Here is a 20795-nt window from a genome sequence, read left to right as displayed (position 1 = left end):
ATTCCCTCCGTGACTACCTGGTCAGTTCCATGTCCCCGAAAATCCCACCCTCCCTTCCTGGCAGCTTCTCCTGCCACTGCATAAATTGCAAAACCTGCACCCACACCTCTCCCCTCACCACCACCCAAGGCCCCAAAGGAGCCTTCCACATCCAATGTTTTACCTGCACATCCACCAATATTATTTATTGTATCCGTTGCTCCTGATGCGGTCTCCTCTACATTGGGGAGACTGGACACCTCCTAGCAGAGCACTTTAGGGAATATCTCTGGTGCACCCGCACCAATCAACCCCACCGCCTTGTGACCCAACATTTCAACTCCCCCTCCCACTCTGCCGAGGATATGCAGGTCCTGGCCTTCCTCCACCGCCACTTCCTCACCACCCGACGCCTGGAGGAAGAACGCCTCACCTTCCGCCTCGGAACACTTCAACCCCAGGGCATCAATGTGGACTTCACCAGTTTCCTCATTTCCCCTTCCCCCACCTCCAGCCTTCCAGCTCAGCCCCGCCCTCATGACCTGTCCTAATGGCCTATCTCCCTTCCCACCTATCCATTCCACCCTCATCTCTGACCTATCACCCCATCCCCACCCCCATTCACCTATTGTACTCTTTGCTACCTTCCCCCATCCTCCACTCTGACCTATCACCTTCTTCCCCACCCCATTCACATATTGTACTCTATGCTACTTTCTCCCCATCCCCATCCCCCTCTTGTTTATCTCCAGACTCTGCAGGCTCCCAGCCTCTGTTCCTGATGAAGGGCCTTTGCCTGAAACGTCGATTTCCTGCTCCTCGGATGCTGCCTGACCTGCCGTCCTTTTCCAGCACCAATCTAATCTAGGCTCTGGTTTCCAGCATCTGCAGTCCTTATTTTTACCTTATTGGAGGAGGAGACTACCGAGATAAGGCATGTTGTAGACACTGAAGCAGATTACAGCGATAGGGATGGTAATCTGGAATGCAGTATATTTCAAATATGTGGAGGGACTATCGGGAAGGGAGGAGGTTACAGCGATAGGATCTGTTATAGGAATTAAAAATTATTGAAGACACTGGACTACAAGACATGCCACAGATACACCGTTGTAGAGTAGTGAGTTTTAATATAACAGAACTTACATTGTGGTGGTGATTCAGACTGGTGTGTGTGTGTGTGTGTGTGTGTGTGTGTGTGTGTGTGTGTGTGTGTGTGTATGTGTGTACTGTGCTCCCCTCCAGCACTGTATCTATGTCATGTTGTGTTAACAGATGTTTGGAGCCCTCTCATTGTCCTTTGCTCTGTGCACTGTGGGTGACCTTACTTCACTACAGGATTTATTGAAGGCTCCAGATCTCCTTTCCCTTTGTCTCTCTCTGGCAGACCAACTGCATTCAATGAGGTGATGGACGACCCACCCAGCAGGTGGGAAGGCTATTGAGTCAGGACTTTCCTGAGTACCTACAGGAGACAGAGAAATAGACAGAATGGGAAATTAAACAGATGCAGTGAGGGTTACACATGGAGAATGGCACTGAGTTCCACAGAGATCAGGAAAATGGAATGATATTAAGTAATAGTCCCAGATTGCTGGAAGATGTCAGGATCACACAGTCATGTTGGAAGAATGAGTTGAGCTTCATGATGCCCTGGTATCAGTGCTCAGGGATGAGCACCCAGTGAGCAGGTGAAGTGATGGCCGAGTGGTATTATTGCGAGAGAATGGATCCAAAACCTCAGCTCATGTTCAGGGGAGGCAGGATTGAATCCCACCATCTGAAAAGGAGACATTTGATATCAATAATTTAAAAAATAATAATTAACAATCCACAAATAAGTATGAAACCATTACTGATGTACAACAAATCCAAACACTTGTCCTTTAGAGAAGGACATCTCCCCATCCTCACGTGGTCTGCACGACATCCCCACAGCAAAGGGTTTGCCTCTCAATTACCCTCTGAAATGGCCGAGCAAGTTACTCAGTTCAAGGGCTTCTAGGACTGGGCAAGAAAGGCTGGTCAGCCAGAGACTCTCACATCCCATACCTGATTTGTAAAAAAAATCAATTAGGATGGTCCCCCTGGAACTGTGCTGGGAGCAGTGTCCTGGCCAATCATGTCGCTAGGTGTACGGACAGGGCATTAAACTGACAGAGAGGATGCAGGTGAAAGGAGCTTTCCCATTCCAAAGGGAAAAGGTGAAGCAATGGAACAGCATGGGAATGTGGCTGAAGACAAGCAGAAAGGAACAGGATGGGACAGAGTTTAACTAAAATTGTACATCAGCAAATAGATTTGTGACAGAAAATTGTGGAAGAGAGTATATTATGTTTTTTGTTTGAGCGGACAACGTTGCTGCAATAACGTCGATGGATTTGTGACACAGCGATAAAAGAGATTTAGACACCAGGGAGACATGGATACAGGGTGAACAACAATATTCAGTGGTTCGTAATCTTGTGCAATCTCGGGCAGAATGGGCAACGCTAACAATAATGGATAACAAAGGCATTACAGAGAAAGCATGTGGCCGCAGATCATGAAGTAGAGTCAGTCTGAATGCAAATTTTGGCTACTACTTGCCAAGGATACAATCAGCAGAACAGTTTTAGCCAGTGAACAGCATTTCATTGCTCATCATTTGCATTAAACAGGAACTCATTGGAATTTTTTAACAAATGCATTGTGATAATTTTGGAAAACGTCAATATTTGTATAATCTGGGACAATCACACGGTCAACATTGATATTGGAAGAGGAGTTCGGTTAATTTTTTTTCAGTGTTTCTTTGAAAAATACATTGTGCAACTGTTAAGGGACATAACTATCGCAGAGCGACTGTGTAATGAAACTTAGTGAATGAGTAATGTCACCTGGAGAGATCCTTCGGGAAATTGTGATAAAGTGCAGTTTAAATAAATATAAAGTTTTAAAGTGAATCACAGAAAGGACAAGCTACAACTAGAAACAAAAATAGCCAATGACATGAGTTTGAGAGGAGAACTGACCAAGGTAAACAGACTAAACAGTCTGAAGTATGTGCCTGTAAATGAACAGTGGAAAACATTTGAAGGGACAATGCAAAATACTCAAAAAAAGGACATTCAATTGAAACAGTAAAAATCTCAGCAAGAAATTCCCACTGATCCCTCACTCAGGACAAAAGGAATCATACCAGATTATGAGGCTGAGAAGATCACCAAAAAGTACTTAAAATCCTGAAGTGAGAGAGCGTTTTAGGAGTAAATGTTAATGGATTGAAATGGGTCTGCTCACAGGAGGGGGGCTGTGGGAAGGGGAACCGCGGTCAGGAGTTATTGACACAATAGGAACAGGGAGACGTGAAGGTGCTGGAGGTGGTGAGTGTGTTACAGAGAGTGGTCAGGGTGTTACAAAGCCAGGACGGATTGCTGCAGCTGGAGGGGTTTGCAGAGGTAGGGAGGGACATAGGTATTTTTATATATTCATTCATGGGATGTGGGTGTTACTGCCTGGAACAACGTTCTTTGACCCCTCTGCTAATTACTGAAATGGTAGCTCAGAGTCAGCCATATTGCTGTGGGTCTGGAGTCACATGTTAGCCAGACCAGGCTAGAATATTTGATGTCATTCCCTAAGGGAGGTTAGTGAACTAGATGAGTTCTTCCTCCTGATCAACAATGTTTTAATAGTGGCCCCACCAATGTCTTTTACAGATACAACATGACATCCTAACTCTTACTCTTAATACTCTCCCCAATGAAGGTAACCATCCCAAACGCCTGCTTCACCAGCCTGTCTACCTGTGACACCACATTCAAAGAACTGTGTACCTGCATCCCTGGGTCTCTCTGATTGATAACACTACCCAGGGCCCGAACATTAACTGTACAAGTCCCACCCTGGTTTGTTTCATCAAAATGGAACACTTCACATTTATCTAATTAAACTCCATCTGCTATTCTTCAGCCCACTATCCCAGCAGGACTGTTCATCCTGTTGTATCATAAATAACCTTCTTCACTGTCCACTTTACCACCAATTTCAGTGACACCCAAAACAATTACTTACCAGGAAACCAATATTTCCATCCAACCCATTTATCCAAATGACAAACAACAGTGGACCCACTCCACCGCTGGTCACATACCTCCAGTCAGAAAAACAACATGTCTCCCATCACACTCTGTCTACAACCATCAAGCAAATTTTGTATCCAGTTCACTAGCTCCTCCTGAATGCCATATCCCTTTACACTGATCTGAGCTTATTACCCAGTTTACCAGACTGAACACAGAACCAGAACGCAGAACAGTTCAGCACAAGACCCTTCGGCCATGATTTCATACAAACCTTTTATCCAACTGTAAGATCAAAATAAACTACATACCCTTCATTTTACTATTATCCATGTATCTGTCCAAGAGTCTATTAAATGTCCCAGATGTGTCTAATTTTACTACCACCATTGGCAGTGCATTCCAACCACCTACCATTCTCTCTCCTCTTATCCATCCTCCATTCACCGTAAAATTATGCCGCCTTGTAATAACCATTTATGCCATAGGAGGAAACGTCTCTGACTATTCACTCATTCTGTGCCTCTTATCATCTTGTTCACCTCCACAAAGTCACCCCGCCCGCTTCTTCACTCCAATGAAAAAAGTCTTAGCTCCCTCAACCTTTCTTCGTAAGAACTGCCCTCCATTTCAGGCAGCATCTTGGTAAATCTCCTGTGTACATTCTCTAAAACGTGCACAGCCTTCCTGTAAACAGGGGACCAGAACCAAACACAATATTCCAAGTGTGGTCTCACCACGACGCTATAAAGATGTAGTAAAACCTCACGGCTCTTACAGTCAATCCCCTTCTAAGGGGAGCCAACACAACATATGCCTTTTTAACAACCCTACCAACGTGTCTGGCGAATTTGAGGGACCTATGGACACGGACCCCATGATCTCTGTTCCTCCACACTGCCAAGTATTCTGCCTTTCACCGTGTATTCTGTATTCAAATTCGACCTTCCAGAATGAATCACTTCACACTTTTCCAGATTGAACGCCATCTGCCACTTCCAGCCCAACTCTGCGTCCTGTCAATGTCCCATTGCAACCTACAACAGCCCTCCACATTCCCCACAACGCACCAACTTTCATGTTATTGGCAACCTTACTAACCCCCTCTCCAACATCCACATCCAAGTCATTTACAAAATTCACAGAGAGCAGAGTCCCAGAGCCGATTGTTACAGAACCCCACTGGTCACTGAGCTCCAGGCTCAATACTGTCCATCTGCTGCCACCCTCTGTCTTCTCTGGGCCATCCAATCCTGTATCCAGACAGACAGATTTCCCTGTATCCCAATCATCCTTCTTTTCTGAGTGAGCCATCAACATATTCTGCTATATCCTCAAAGAATTCAATAAGGTTTGTGAGGTATGACCTGACCCCTCACAAACCCATTCTGACTGTGGCTAATTTAACTATGCTTTTCCAAGTAGTCATAAATCCTGACTTTAGAGTCCTCACCAATAATCTCACACCACAGACATTCGACCAAATCTGTAATTCCCAGAATTCTACCTCCGTAACATGGCTCGGACTTTACAAATCTTACCTCCTCTGCCATGTTCCCCAGAAGGACACTGGAGGGTGGTGGGGGTTACAGAGATAGGGAGGGATATCAGGACAGGAGGATTCTGCAGATATTAGGAAGGTTGCAATGCCAAAAGGAGGCTTCACTAATTGTGAGGTTTCATGGTGATGGAGGCATTTCAGGAGGGAGGGAGGGAGGATTGCAGGGAAATGAGAGGGTTCACAGTTTAGGTGTTTTGTTAGGGCTGTAAGTGGTTACTGAGTTGGGGAACGTGTAAGCACTGGTGGATATTACATAAACATGTGGTTTTGGTTGCAATGCAGGAAGAGGATTCAGGAAGCTGGACAGTATGGGATTGAACGAGGTTGCACAAATGGGAAGAGTTGTCAGGAGGGGAGGTGTTTACAGAGACAGCAATGGTCTGATCTGGAACAGAGGACCAAGATTGGGAGGGATTTGGGGACTGGATGTGGTTTCACGGGGAAGGAGGACCATAGAGCCACAGGAGGTGACAGAAATGTGGAGAGCTGTAGGGCTGACAGGTTCATGAAGTTGGGAATGTTGGGAGGGATAGAGAAGTTTACAGGGATAAGGATGTTTGTAGGCCACGGCTGGATCACAGACAGGGACTGTTTTAGGGAGCTGAGCAGATTACAGAGAAAAAGAGGTTTGTATCGACTGGAAGAACAAACAGAGATATGGAGGGTCATCGTGACTGAAGATGTTTATAGATATAGGAAGGCTTAGGTTCTGGGGGTTATGGAGGCTGTGGAATCTGGATTTCTTTTCATAGACTAGGATAACAATTTTGGACAGAAACAGTTTCACAGATAAGGGAGCATAGCACAAACAGGAAGAAGTTGTAGAGGAAGGTGACGTTTAAACAGATAGTGGTGTAAGAGCTGGACAAGGTTATGGAGATGGGTAGATGGTGGAGACACAGGAGGAGCTTACATTGACATGGGGGTGATAGTGACAGGAGGGTGTTAAATAGATAGTGGGTTTTGTAGGGACTGGATTGGGAGAGGCACAGGCATGGAGTGAGTTCGACAGATCAGGAATAATGCAGAGTACTGAGAGGATTACACTGATAGGGATGGTGGTCGGGTCTCCACAGACTGTTGGTGTTTAGGGACTGGAAGAGATTTGGTAGATAGGGAGGGATGTAAGAGCTGCAGGAGCTTATGGAGAGTTGAAGAGTTAGAACAATTTGCAGAGGTAGGTTTCTCAGACAGGAGTAGGTTATAGATAGTGAGGGTTGTGTGGTTTGAGTAAGTCAAAAAGAGGAGAGTTTTCGCGTCTGGAAGAGGTTACACTGAGAGGGACAGTTGAAGAGACTGAAGCAAAAATGCATGGAGAAGGTTACACAGATAGGGAGGTGAGTAGGGACTGAAGGTGAATACACAGACATGGAGGGTTGTATTGTTAGACAGAGCTGAGTGGGATAGGGACTGGTGTAGGGATTTACACAGATAGGGAAGGTTGTGTTTTGGAGAAGGTTACACTGATACAGACAGTGTTAGGGAGTGTTTAATGGACTACAGAGGAGCTCAGAGAGAATGTATTATGGGGAGTGGACACAGACACAGAGATGGCTCTCGGGTTGAAAAGACCTTCTACAGATCCTCAGTGCTGTAAGGCTGGAGGGAGATTATAACAGTGAGTGTTGCCAAGACTTAATTACTTCACTGAAATAGAGCATGTAACTGTCAAAGGGAAATTGAGACAGTCCAGATGAGTTTTCAGAGATACAAATGTTTCTGGGAGTTTCAAGAGGGAACAATGATTGGGAGTGCTGTACCAAATGGTAATAGTTATAGGGAGGGTTCGAAAAGCAGGAAGAGGTGACAGACATATTAATCTTTGTAAGGGCTGGAGAAGCTTACATCGCCAAGGAGTGTTTTAGAGTCTGGAGGAGATTACTGTGTTAAGGAGAATATTGGGGATCAGGCAAGATGTAAGAGACGGGGATGGTTGACAGGGCTGGACAATAACCTGAATAGAATCACCATCGTATGCAACCAGGCCATTCGGCCCAACCAGTCCATTCCAAAACTCTGAAGAGTAACCTACCCAGACCCACCCCTCTACCTATACATTAAACCCTGCACTTCTCGTGGTGAACTTACTTAAACCACACATTCCTGAATACCACAGTCAACTTATGATGGCCGATTCACTGATGGTGGAAATTTTGGACGTACACGCACACACGCAAAGCGAGGGTGGGACACGCACACACGCAAAGCGAGGGTGGGACACGCACACACGCAAAGCGAGGGTGGGACACGCACACACGCAAAGCGAGGGTGGGACACGCACACACGCAAAGCGAGGGTGGGACACGCACACACGCAAAGCGAGGGTGGGACACGCACACACATGTCGAGGGGGAGGCCATGTGCACAGAAATTGAGAGGGGGCACACACACACAGCGAGAGGGGACACACACAGACACGGCAAGGGAGGGATACACGCACACAGCAAGGTGGTCACACACACACACACACGCACACGCAAAGCGAAGGAGGGACATGCACACATACACACACACACACAGAGCAAGGGAGGGAAATGCACACACGCACACAAGGGACGGACACACACGCACAGGGACACACACACACACAGCGAGCAAGGGACACACAAATTGAGGGCATGTGCTCACAAATTGAGAGGGGGCACACACACGCAAAGCGAGGGAGGGACACGCAAACACACAGACAGTGAGGGGAATACAGACAGACACACAGCAAGGGAGGGACACACACACACACTGCGAGGGACGGGGACACACACACACAGCGAGGGAGGGATGCGCACACACACACACTGAGGGAGGGACACGCGCGCACACACACACACACACACAGCGAGTGAGGGAAGGACATGCACACAAAGCGTGGGAAGGGCACACAAACACAGTGAGAGAAGGACATGCACACACACAGCGAGGGAGGGACACACACACAGGGAAGGAGGGACAAACACACACATGGCGAGGGGGAGGGCACGTTTACAGAAATTGAGAGGGGATATGCACACACAGCGAGAGGGGACACGCACACATTGCGAGGGGGGACATGCACTCACACAGAGAGGGGAGAAGCGCACACACAGTGAGGGGATATACACAAAGAGCAATGGAGGGACACACACACACACAAAGAGCGAGGGAGTGACACGCGCACACAGAGCAAGAGGGACACACACACACAAAGTGAGGGTGGGACACGCACACATGTACACAGTTAAGGGGATACAAACAGACACACAGCAAGGGAGGGACACGCACACACACTGCAAGAGGGACACACATACTCATAGCAAGTGGGGGACACACACACACAGTGAGGGAGGGACATGCGCAAGCACACAAACACAGAAAGACGCAGCGAGAGAGGAACACACGAACATAGCGAGGGAGGGACACACACACACACAAATACGCACACACAGAGCAAGAGAGGAACACTCGCAAACACAGCGAGGGTGAGACACATGCACACACAGAGAGGGAGGGCCACACACACACACATAAACAGAGCAAGAGAGGGACACTTGCAAACACAGTGAGGGGGGAGACATATGCACACACAAGAGGGAAGGCCACACACGCACGTGCACATCTAGAGGGACACACACACACGCGTGCACACACACACACACTCACACAGAGCAAGAGAGTGACACACGCACACACAGCAATGGGGGGATCTCACACATACACAGCGAGGGAGGGACATGTATACACGTGCCCAACAGCAAGGGGTCACGCACACTCACACCATGGGAGGGAGGCACACTTACGTGCGTGTCCCTCCCTCTATGTGTATATACACACACATACACACACACACACAGCGAGGGAGGGGCACGCAGATACACAGCGAGAGAGAGAGACACAAATACACAACACGATGGAGTGACACACACACAAACAGTGAGTGAGGGACACGCAGTGAAGGGGGGACACACAAACACATACTGTGAGGATATGACACGTGCACACACACACAGAGGAAGGGACACACACACACAGCGAGGGAGGGACTTGCTGAGACAAGCAGCGAGGGAGGGATATGCGCACACACAGTGAGGGAGTGACACGCACATACACAGGGAAGGAGGGACAAGCAGACACACGGCGAGGGGGAGGGCATGTGCACAGAAATTGAGAGGGGACACGCACACACAGCGAGAGGGGACACGCACACACAGCAAGGGGGGACATACACTCACACACGAAGGGAAGGTGCGCACACACAGTGAGGGGGATATACAAAAAGAGCAATGGAGGGACACACACACACAAGGGATGGGCAAACACAGACAGCAAGGGAGTGACATGCGCACACACATCCAGGGAGGGACATACACACACACACACAAACACACACACACAGAGCTAGGAAGGGAAGGACATGCAAAAACAGCGTGAGACGGACACGCACACAGAGCGAGGGACGGACACACACACAGAGCGAGGGACGGACACACACACACACCAAGTGAAGGAAACGCGCGCACAAGCACACACACACATACGTACACACAGAGTGAGGGACACGCACACACACACAGTGAGCGAGGGACACACACACACAGGGAAGGAGGGGCAAGCACACACACGGCGAGGGGGAGGAAATGTGCACAAAAAGTGAGAGGGGGCACGCACACACAGAGAGAGGGGACACGCACTGACACAGCGAGGGAGGGACACACACCCATACACAGCAAGGGGTGACATGCACTCACACAGTGAGCAAGGGAGGGACACACACACACACAGACACACACACATGCACACACACAGCGAGGGAGTGACACGAACACACAGCAAGAGAGACGCACAGCAAGAGGGAGGGAAGGACATACACAGAGCAAGTGAGGGACACACATACACAGCAAGGGAAGGACATGCACACACACAGCGATGGAGGGTCATCCACAAACACACACAGCGAGGGATGGACACGCACACACAGAGAATTAGGGACTCGCAAACACAGAGAGAGAGGGAAACACACACAGAGCGAGGGAGACACACACAAACACACACAGCGAGTGAGGGACACACACACACACAGCGAGGGAGGGAAGGATATGCACACACACAGAGCGAGGGAGAACGTACACACACACACGTACACACACAGCGAGGGATGGACACGCACACAGTGAATGAGGAACACGCAAACACAGCAAGCGAGGGACACATAAACAGCAAGGGAGCGAAACGTACACACACACAGTGAGAGTGACACACAGCGAGGGAGGGACACACACTCACATAGGGAAGGTGGAACAAGCATACACACGGTAAGGGGAAGGAAATGTGCACAGAAAGTGAGAGGGGACACGCACTAACACGGCGAGTGAGGGATACACGCACACACAGCAAGGGGGACATGCACTCACACAGCGAGGGGAATATAACAAAGAGCAAGGGAGGGACACACACGCACACACAGCGAGGGAGTGACTTGCACATACAGCAAGAGGGACACACACACACACACACTCACACAGCGTGGGAGGGACACACAGGCACAGTGAGGAATTGACACGCATACATACACACACACACATACACAGAGCAAGGGGGAAACTCACACATACACAGCGAGGGAGGGAAATGCACACATCGCAAGAGGGACACACACACACACACACACACACAGCGAGGGAGGAACACTCACATACACTGCAAGAGGGACACACACACTCACAGCAAGAGGGGGCACACACAGCGAGGGAGGGACACGTGCATGCACAAGCACACAAACACAGACACACACAGTGAGAGTGGGACACGCACACACAGCGAGGGGGGGACACGCACACACAGCGAGGGGGGGGACACGCGCACACAGCGAGGGGGGGGACACGCGCACACAGCGAGGGGGGGGACACGCACACACAGCGAGGGGGGGACATGCACACACTGCAAGAGGGGCGCACACACACAGTGAGGGAGGGACACGCTCACAAACAGCGAGGTTGAGACACGCAGACAGAGCAAGGGTGGGACATGTGCTCTGAAAGCGAGGGGACACACACACACACACACACACACACACACACACACACACACACACACACAGTGAGGGAGGGACACGCACACACGCACAGTGAGGGAGGGACATGCTCACACACGAGGGAGATACAAAACACACAGTCAGGAGAATTACACACACACACACAGCGCGGGAAGGGGACACACACGCATACACACACACACAAACACAGAACAATGGAGGGACACGTGCACACACAGTGATGTGTCTCCTCGGACGTGTAATTGTCCAGCTCTCACTCCACTCTGCTCCCTCACAGGGTCACCGTCTCTGTGACTCCCAGGTACAACTAGGCCTCGATCCCCAGTGCTGATTTATATTCTCCCAGGTGTGAGTCATCCTCAAGCTCCTGCTCCAAGTTGCTCCCTCACACGGTCTCTCCCTCTGTGACTCGGTGCTGATTTCTAGCCTCCTGCTCTGCTTTTTACCCACATCCAAGTCCCAGTCGGCCTTGACCCTCGCTGCTGATTTATATTCTCCCACTTTGTGCTGCTCTCTCTCGGGTTCTCTCCCCTTGTGACTCCCAGGTAAAGGTAGGCCTCAAGCCTCAGCTGAGATTTATAACATCCCATTCCGTACTGCTCTCTTACAGGATCGCCGTTGGGCCTGGAAGACAGTGGGAAAGAGGAGGATTAGACAGAGCAGAGGGTGTTACAGTGATTGAGGGAGCTGTCGGGGATGAAACAGGTTTTCTGGGGAGCGAGGCAGACCTGCAGTAACTCAAGAACGTTACTGGAAGATACAGCGAGAGTTGCAGACACTGAAGAAGGCAAAGGAAATAGAGAGATGGTGGATTGTTCATGACGGAGCTTTGTAGAGTCTAAAGGGCTACAAACTTTGTGAGAAGACTTGTAGCACGGGTGCTCGTTGTTGTGGTTTTGTTCACCGAGCTGGGAATTTGTGTTGCAGACGTTTGGTCCCCTGTCTAGGTGACATCCTCAGTGCTTGGGAGCCTCCTGTGAAGCGCTTCTGTGCTGTTTCCTCTGGCAACTATAGTGATTTGAATCTGCCACTTCCGATTGTCAGTTCCAGCTGTCCGCTGCAGTGGCCGGTATATTGGGTCCAGGTCGATGTGCTTATTGATTGAAACTGTGGATGAGTGCCATGCCTCTAGGAATTCCCTGGCTGTTCTCTGTTTGGCTTGTCCTATAATAGTAGTGTTGTCCCAGTCAAACTCATGTTGCTTGTCGTCTGCGTGTGTGGCTACTAAGGATAGCTGGTTGTGTCGTTTCGTAGCTAGTTGGTGTTCATGGATGCGGATCGTTAGCTGTCTTCCTGTTTGTCCTATGTAGTGTTTTGTGCAGTCCTTGCATGGGATTTTGTACACTACGTTGGTTTTGCTCATGCTGGGTGTCAGGTCCATCGTCCTGGTGAGTTGTTGTCTGAGAGTGGCTGTTGGTTTGTGTGCTGTTCTGAGTCCTAGTGGTCGCAGTAGTCTGGTTGTCAGTTCCGAAATGTTCTTGATGTATGGTAGTGTGGCTAGTCCTTTGGGTCGTGGCATGTCTTCATTCTGTTGTCTTTCCCTGAGGCATCTGTGGATGAAATTGCGTGGAGTTTGGCCCCACCCCGCAGCTCACCAATAGGATAAAAAACACACTGAGGAATCTACAAAGAAATGGACAGATAACCAGGTTTGACCAACAGAGAATGAAAACTGAAAGCAACAACACCCCCAGATTCTATGGACTACCTAAAGTGCACAAACCAGACATCCCACTCAGACCCATAGTATAACTCCCAGGGACACCATCACACAAACTGGATAAAGACCTACAGCAGAAACTGAAACACCTGATCAGCGGATCCAGACACTCTGTACAGTCAACACAGGAATTCTTGGACATCCTCAGAAATATACACATAGACAAGGAAAAAACCATGGTCTCATTCGATGTAACGGCACTGTTCACCTCTATTGACAAAACACTAGCCAGAGAAACAATAGCCTACTTGCTGGACATACAGAACAGACAACAGGACGGGGAAACGATCAACAAAGACGGCATACTCAAACTACTGGACCTGTGCCTCACAACACACTTCACATTCAACAACCAAATATCTGAACAAATCAACGGCACACCCATGGGCTCACCCATCTCTGGACTCAAAGCAGAAGCGGTAATGCAAAGATTAGAACAAACAGTCTTACCACAAATTCAACCCAAACTCTGGGTCAGATATGTGGATGACACCTTTGTAATCATTAAAAACACGGAAATAGAGAACACACACCAGATCATCAACGCCACACTCACAGGAATCCGATTCACTAGAGAAGAAGAAAAGGACAACCAACTCCCATTCCCAGACGTGATGGTACAGAGAACACCGAACGGAGAATTCACCACAAAGGTTTACAGGAAAGCCACACACACAGACCGAGTCCTGAACTACGAAAGCAACCACCCCAAGACACACAAAAGAAGTAGCATCAAGACACTGTTCAAAAGGACCACAACACACTGCAGTACACCAGAACTGCAAAAAGAGGAAGAAGAACACCTATACAATGTATTCGCCAAAAACGGATACCCGCGCAATTTCATTAGGGATTGTCTGTATGGATTTGCTCGACGACTGTCCTCTGATATTGATGAGGGCAGTGCAGATGATGTGGTTTATATGGAGTTCATTAAGGTCTTTGACGAGGTCCCACACGGAAGGCTGGTCCAAAAGAGAAGATCCCATGGGATCCAAGGTAAGTTGGGAAATTGGCTCCACAATTGGTGGAGGGTTGGTTTTGTGATTGAAAGCCTTTGCCCAGCGGGTGTACCACAGGGGTCTGTGCAGGAGCCATTGCTGTTCATTATGGACATTAATCACTCGGATGTGAAAGCAGAAGGTAACATTAGTAGGTTTGCAGATAACATGAAAGGTGAGGGTGTTGTCCACAGTGAGGGGATGGACTCAGGCTGCAGTCTGATATCGATCAGATGATAAACTGAGCAGAGTAATGGCAGATGGAGTTTACTTCTGATCACTGTGAGGTAATGCACTGTGGCAAGTCTAATAAACAAATGATATACATCACGAATGGTAGGTCCTCCTGGAGTACTGAAGAACACAGGGACCTTGGTGGGCAAGTCCCTGGATGTCTGAAGGTGTCAGCACAGGTAGACAGGGTGGGGAATACACCTGAACTGGGAGCAGGAGGGGGACCCACATCCTGGTGGGGAATGTTGCTGGAGCTGCTCGAGAGGATTTAAACTCGTCTGGCAGGGCTGTGTGACCCCAAAGAGTCATAAGGCCAGAAAGAAAGTCGAGGCTGGTACAAATGTTCAAGAGAGCAATATAAGTAGACAAGGCAGGCAAGAACATAGCAGACAATTAGGGAAAACTGGTGGATTAAACTGCAGTTATTTCAAAGCAAAGGGTCAGACAGATAAGGCAGATGAACCCGGAGCATGGATGGGAACATGGGATTGGGATACCATAGATATTACAGAAACACAGCTGAGGGAGCAACAGGAGCAGCAGCTCAATGTTCCGGAGACAGATACTACAGGAAGGATAGAACAGGAGGGAAAACAGGAGGAGAGCTGGTGGGTTTGATTGGGGGGGAAACATCCCAGCAGTACCTCGAGGGAGTATTCATGTAGGATCGCCCAGTTAAACGATATTAGTGGAACTGAGAAATAACAATTGGCCATTAGTTTTCTACGGTCGGACTACAGCGATAGGCAATGGGAGATGAAGGAGCAAATATGTCAGGAGATTTCAGATATCTCTTAGAATAATAGGGTTGTAATGATAGGGGATCTTAACCGTTCCAAACCTGGACTGGGATTGCTACTAAGTTAAGCATTTGGATGGAAGGAATTTGTTAAGTGTGTTCTGAAAACTCCCAGTCATTATGTAAGTGGCCCAACTGGAGAATGGGGCTAAACCTGACCTCCCCTTGGGAAACAAGGTCGGGAACGGGACTGAGGTGTTAGTGGGGGAGCACTTTGGAAAGTTACCACAATTGTATTAGTTTGATAATAGTGATGGAAAAGAACAGGCCTGGTCCACAAGTTAAAGTTATTCAATGGAGCACGATAGTATTAGACACGAATTTTTAAAGTAGATCTGGGGAGGCTATTTGCAGATAAAGGGAAATCTGGCAAGTAGGAATATTTTAAAACCGAGATAAAAGGAGTGTTCAGGGCCAGCGTGTTCCTGTTAGTGTGCAGCTCAATGCTGACTGAATTAGGAAACACTGGCTGAGTTTCGAGGCTGTGGTCAAGAAGAAAGGGGTCACATGTCAGATATAACTGGCTGACTCAAGGGAATCCCTTCAGGAGGATCGGGGCTGTAGGAATACACTTAGGATGGAAATCAGGAATATAAAAAGGGGACACGAGATCGCTTTGGCAGAGAACGTTAAGGAGAATCCAAAGAGACTCTACAAGTGTATTAAGAGCAAAAGAAGAGCTCAGGACAAACCCGGTCTCCTTAATGATCAATGAAGGCAACGATGTGTGAAACTACAAGATCCGAAACAAATATTTCACTTTGGGACTTACTGAGGATAAAGACTGGGGCGCTCAGGGAACTAAACAGTGTTTGTCCTGACTACTATTGGAATACTGTGTGCAATTCTGGTCTCAATGCCATCGGAAGGATGTTGTGGAACATGAAAGGGTTCAGAAGAAATGACCAAAGATGTTGCCAGGGTTGGAGGGTTTGCCCTTCAGGGAAAAGCCTGAATAGGCTGGGGCTGTTTTCACTTGAACATGGGAGGCTGAGGAGTTAACCGATAAAAGGTGTTTAAAATCATGGTGGTCATCGACAGGGTCAATAGACAAGGTCATTTCCCCAGGCGAGGGAAACTTTTCAAAGGGGTCTAAAGGACAACTGACTCCCGCAGAGTGGATGGAATAAGCTGCCAGAGCAAATAGTGGAGGCTGATAGAAATACATTTAAAAGGCATGTGGATGGGTGTATGAATAGCAAAGGTTCAGAGGGATATTGGCAAAATTGTTACAAATGTGACTAGAAACGTCATGCAGGAGTTGGTCCGAAGGGCCTGTTTCTGTGCTGTACATCTCTATGACTCAATGTCTTAAAATGAGTCCACATTATAGAAAAGGAGGTGCTGGAGGTTTTAAAACACAAAGGTAGATAAATCCCCAGGACCTGATCAAATGGAACTCAGGACATTGTGGGAAGCTGGTGAAGAAATTGTAGGGCCTCCAACAGAGATATTTGTCCCATAGAGAGCTGCATGTGATAGGCTGATAGACTGGAGGGTGGCATTATGGACAGTGAAGAAGGTTTTCTGAGATTACAAAGGGATCCTGATGAAATGTGCGAATGGCTAAAAAACTGTTGATGGAGTTCAATCTGAATAAATCCGATGTAATGCATTTGGTACAACAAACACGGGCAGGGCTTATCCAAATAATGGCAAGACCTTTGGTAGTGTTGCAGAACAGAGGGACCTCAGGGTTCAGCTACATAATTCTTTAAAGTTTGTAACATGGAGAGACAGGATAGTTTAAAAAAAGGTGCTTGCCTCACTTGCTTTCATTGCTCAGTCCTTTGGATATAGGAGTTGGGAAGTCGCATTGAGATTATCCAGGCCATTGGTGAGTCCTCTTCTGGAATACTGTGTCCAGTTCTGGTCGCCCAGTTATAGGAAGGATATTATGAAGCTGGAAAGGGTTGGGAGGAGATTTACTGGGATGTGGCTGGGTACGAAAGGCTTCAGTATAAAGAAAGGCTGAATAGGTTGGTATTTTTCACTGAAACCTAAATGTTGACAGATGACCTCATAGAAGTTTATAAAATCATGAGGGGGATAGATAGAGTTAATGGGAGTTGTCTTTTCCCATGGACAGGGGAGTTTCAAGACAAGGCACTACATTTTTAAGTTTAAAGGAGAGACATATATGAAAAAAAGACATGAGGCACATTGTTACACAGAGGGTGGGTTGTGTGTAGAATGAACTTCCCAAGGAAGGGGTGAACATGAGGACAATTACAATGTTCAAAAGACATTTGGATTAGTACAGGAATAGGAAAGGTTTGAAGGGATATGACCCAGGAACAGGCAGGTGGGATGAGATCAGTTTTAGAGTATGGTTAGCATTAACCAAACAGTGCGGTATGACTCTGACTATGATTATAATGTTGTGTCATCAATTAAGAAAGGCTGCAAGAGAAAGCCAGGGAACTACAGACTGATGAGCGAGACATCAGGGTGGGTCAGTTGTTGGGGGTCATTCTGAGAGGTAGGCCTTACATGCATTTGGAAAGATGAGGCCTGATTACGAACAGCCAGCATGGCTTCGTGCGTGGGAAAACATGTCCCACAAACTTGACTGGAGTTTGCTCAAGATGTGACCAAAAACGTCGACGAAGGCAGAGCAACAGACGTTGTTTCGGGCTTCCACAAACCCTGTTCAGGGTGTAGCATGATACATTGGTTAGTAAGGGTAGATCACAAGGGATCAGGGAGAGCTTGCCAACTGGATACAAAATGGGATGACAGTGGGAGACAGAGGGTGGTGGGAGAGGGTTGTTGTTCAGACTGGAGGCCTCTGACCAGCAGTGTGCTGTAAGGATTGGTGCTGGAGCCACTGTTGTGCACCATTTACATAAACAATCTGAGTGAAAATATAGGAGTCCCTGTTAGTATGTTTATGGATAACAAGATTAGTGGAAGAGTGGGCAGGGAATATAGTTAACGAAGGGGATGGTAATCAACTGGGCCAGTGGGCCAAGGAATGAAAGATGGAGTTTAATTCAGGTGTTGGATTTAGTTCAGATAAACCACGGAGGAGTAACACTGTTAATGGTCGGGCCCTGGGCAGTGTTGTAGAAAAGAGAGAGACCAAGAGGTGCAGTTACATTGTTCCTTGGACTGGCATCACAGGGTGACAGGGTGTTGAAAGCGGCAATTGGCACACTTGTCTTCATTGGTCAGAGCATTGAGTACATGAGTTGGAGATATTGGTAACATTGTCGTCAATATTTCTCCTGGGCAGGGGAGGCCACGGGGTGACCTTATAAAGGTTTATGAAACCATGTAGGGCCAAAGTCAGGTGAATTGCCATGGATAGGTGAGTCCAAAGCTAGAGGCATACACGTGAGGTGACAGGGCAAGGATTTAAAGAGGGAGTTGAGGGGCAACATTATCCACAGAGGATGGTGCATAGACGGAATGGACTGCCAGACGAAATGGTAAAAACAAGTACAAATACAACATGGAAAAGGCACTCGGGCAGGTACATGGAGAGGAGAAGGTTTGAAGGGATATGAGCCAAACACAGGCAAACCCGACTCATTCCATTTAGGAAACCTCGGCCGAAGAGTCATGCCGCACAAAAACAGACCCGATGTCTCCAGTTATTGGAGGAGGAGACTATCGAGACAAGGCATGTTGTCGAGACTGAAGCAAGTTACAGCGATACGGATGGTCATCTGGACTGGAGGTTTCAAATATGTGAAATAATTGGTGAGAGGGGAGGAGATGACAGAGATAGGAACTGTTATAGGAGTTAGAATGATTGAAGACACTGGTCCTCAATACAAGCCATAGATACAGTGTTGGAGAGGGAATAGGGAACAGAAAGATCCCAGGCAGCATGACCACCCTCTCGGGGGAGGGCTGCTTTCCCCTCAGTTGTTCTGATGCTCCCTAAGAAAGCACAGGCCTGGACTGATAACTGGGAACTCCCGATGCTGTCTCATTACAACAAAATTTGCAGCAGGCATGGTGATTGAGCCTGGGTTGTGTTTGTACTGTGCTCCCCCTCCAGCACTTTCTCTATGTCATGTCTTGTTAGCTGATGTTTGGATCCCCCTTATTACTTTCTGCTCTGTGCACTGGAATGAGCTTACCTGGCAGCAGGATTTATTGAAGACTCCCGACCTCCCTGACTTTGTCTTTCTGGCTGACCAACCATCGTCCCAACCAGCAGTTGGCAAGTCTATTGAGTCAGGAACTCCATGAGTACCTGTAGAAGACACAGAAATAGGCAGAATGGGAAATTAGACTGATGCTGTGAGGGTTACACATATAAAATGGCACTGAGCCCCACAGAGATCTGGAAAATCCCAGTCTCCATTCCTGACCTGTGCTGCCTTATCTCTCTGGAGTGGAGAGTTCTGTTGGCTCATGATCTGGAGTAGCTTCAAAAGTGAGAGACGCTGACAGAGGCAGCAATTAGACCCACACAGTGAGGGATACCACATGGAGAGTCACATCACCAGAGAGCCGGGTCAAACAATTGTGCAGGAAGAAAGGGTTTTGATTCATGTTGCACTGCGATATACAAACTGTGAGCAGGCGAAGTGATGGCCTAGTGGCATTATTGTGTGACAATTTATCCAGAAACTCAGCAAATGTTCTCTGGACACAGGTTCAAATCCCACCATTGCAAATGATTGAATGTGAAGTCAATGCTTCAAAAACAATGTAATTAAAAACCTGTAAATGAGTATTAAACAATTGCTGATGTTAAGAAAAATCCATCGGGTGCATTCCTGTCTTTAGTGAAGTAATCTAAGATGGGACTGGGATATCACAGGTTTTACAGAAACAACAGCTGAGGGAGGGACAGGACAGGCAGCTCAATGTTCCAGGGGACAGATGCTGCAGGAAGGACAGAAGGGGAGCTGAGAGAGGAGGAGAGCTGCTGGTTCTGATGGGGTGAAACATCCCAGCAGGACTGAGAGAGGATATTCCTGCAGGATCGCCCAGTGAAGCTGTGTTCGTGGAATTAATCAATAACAATGGGTCTGCCCTTTCCTCTGATTGTTCTACAGACCCCGATAACCCCGCCCTCCTGCACCTTGACCTTCTCAAGATGGCGGCCCTCAGGCCCGCGCTCCCTCTTCCCTCAAACAAATGGCGGCGGTGACTCTGGGCCCCTTCCCTGATCAGAGACCGCCACCTCCTTACCCGGGCCTGGAGGGTCTTTTTCGAGTTATTTTTTAACCTTTATCCGGGACTTGTGAAATCTCTCCGCTCCTTTCTCCCAGCGAGGCTCCCACACACTGGCTATGAGCGCCGCTCTCTGAAGCTGATCGCAGCCGATGCCGGAGAAAGCAGCTCCATGTCTGTCTTTCTCCGTGACCTGATCAATGTGACACTGCGCATGCTCTGCATGGAAACCTCAGACGCACGCGCAGTTTGGTTATCAGTGAGTTTACAGAGAAT

At 48.1% G+C, this 20795-nt stretch overlaps 1 long non-coding RNA gene across 2 annotated transcripts; it reads right to left on the bottom strand.

Annotated features, from left to right (window-relative positions):
• Window positions 1–1139: 1139 nt before the first annotated feature.
• Window positions 1140–20698, bottom strand: LOC140458604 (uncharacterized). 2 transcript variants are annotated; one of them, XR_011953603.1, is made up of 3 exons: window positions 20538–20698; window positions 19475–19590; window positions 1140–1759 (listed from the first exon to the last, which is right to left on the bottom strand). It is a non-coding gene; the product is annotated as an uncharacterized lncRNA (long non-coding RNA). The 2 variants fall into 2 exon arrangements; XR_011953604.1 differs by having other exon boundaries at window positions 1140–1444.
• Between the last annotated feature and the right edge of the window lie 97 nt (window positions 20699–20795).

This window comes from Chiloscyllium punctatum, chromosome 33 (assembly GCF_047496795.1).
Source record: "Chiloscyllium punctatum isolate Juve2018m chromosome 33, sChiPun1.3, whole genome shotgun sequence".
Classification (NCBI taxonomy): Eukaryota; Metazoa; Chordata; class Chondrichthyes; order Orectolobiformes; family Hemiscylliidae; genus Chiloscyllium; species Chiloscyllium punctatum.
This window is presented reverse-complemented; position numbering and strand designations above follow the sequence as displayed.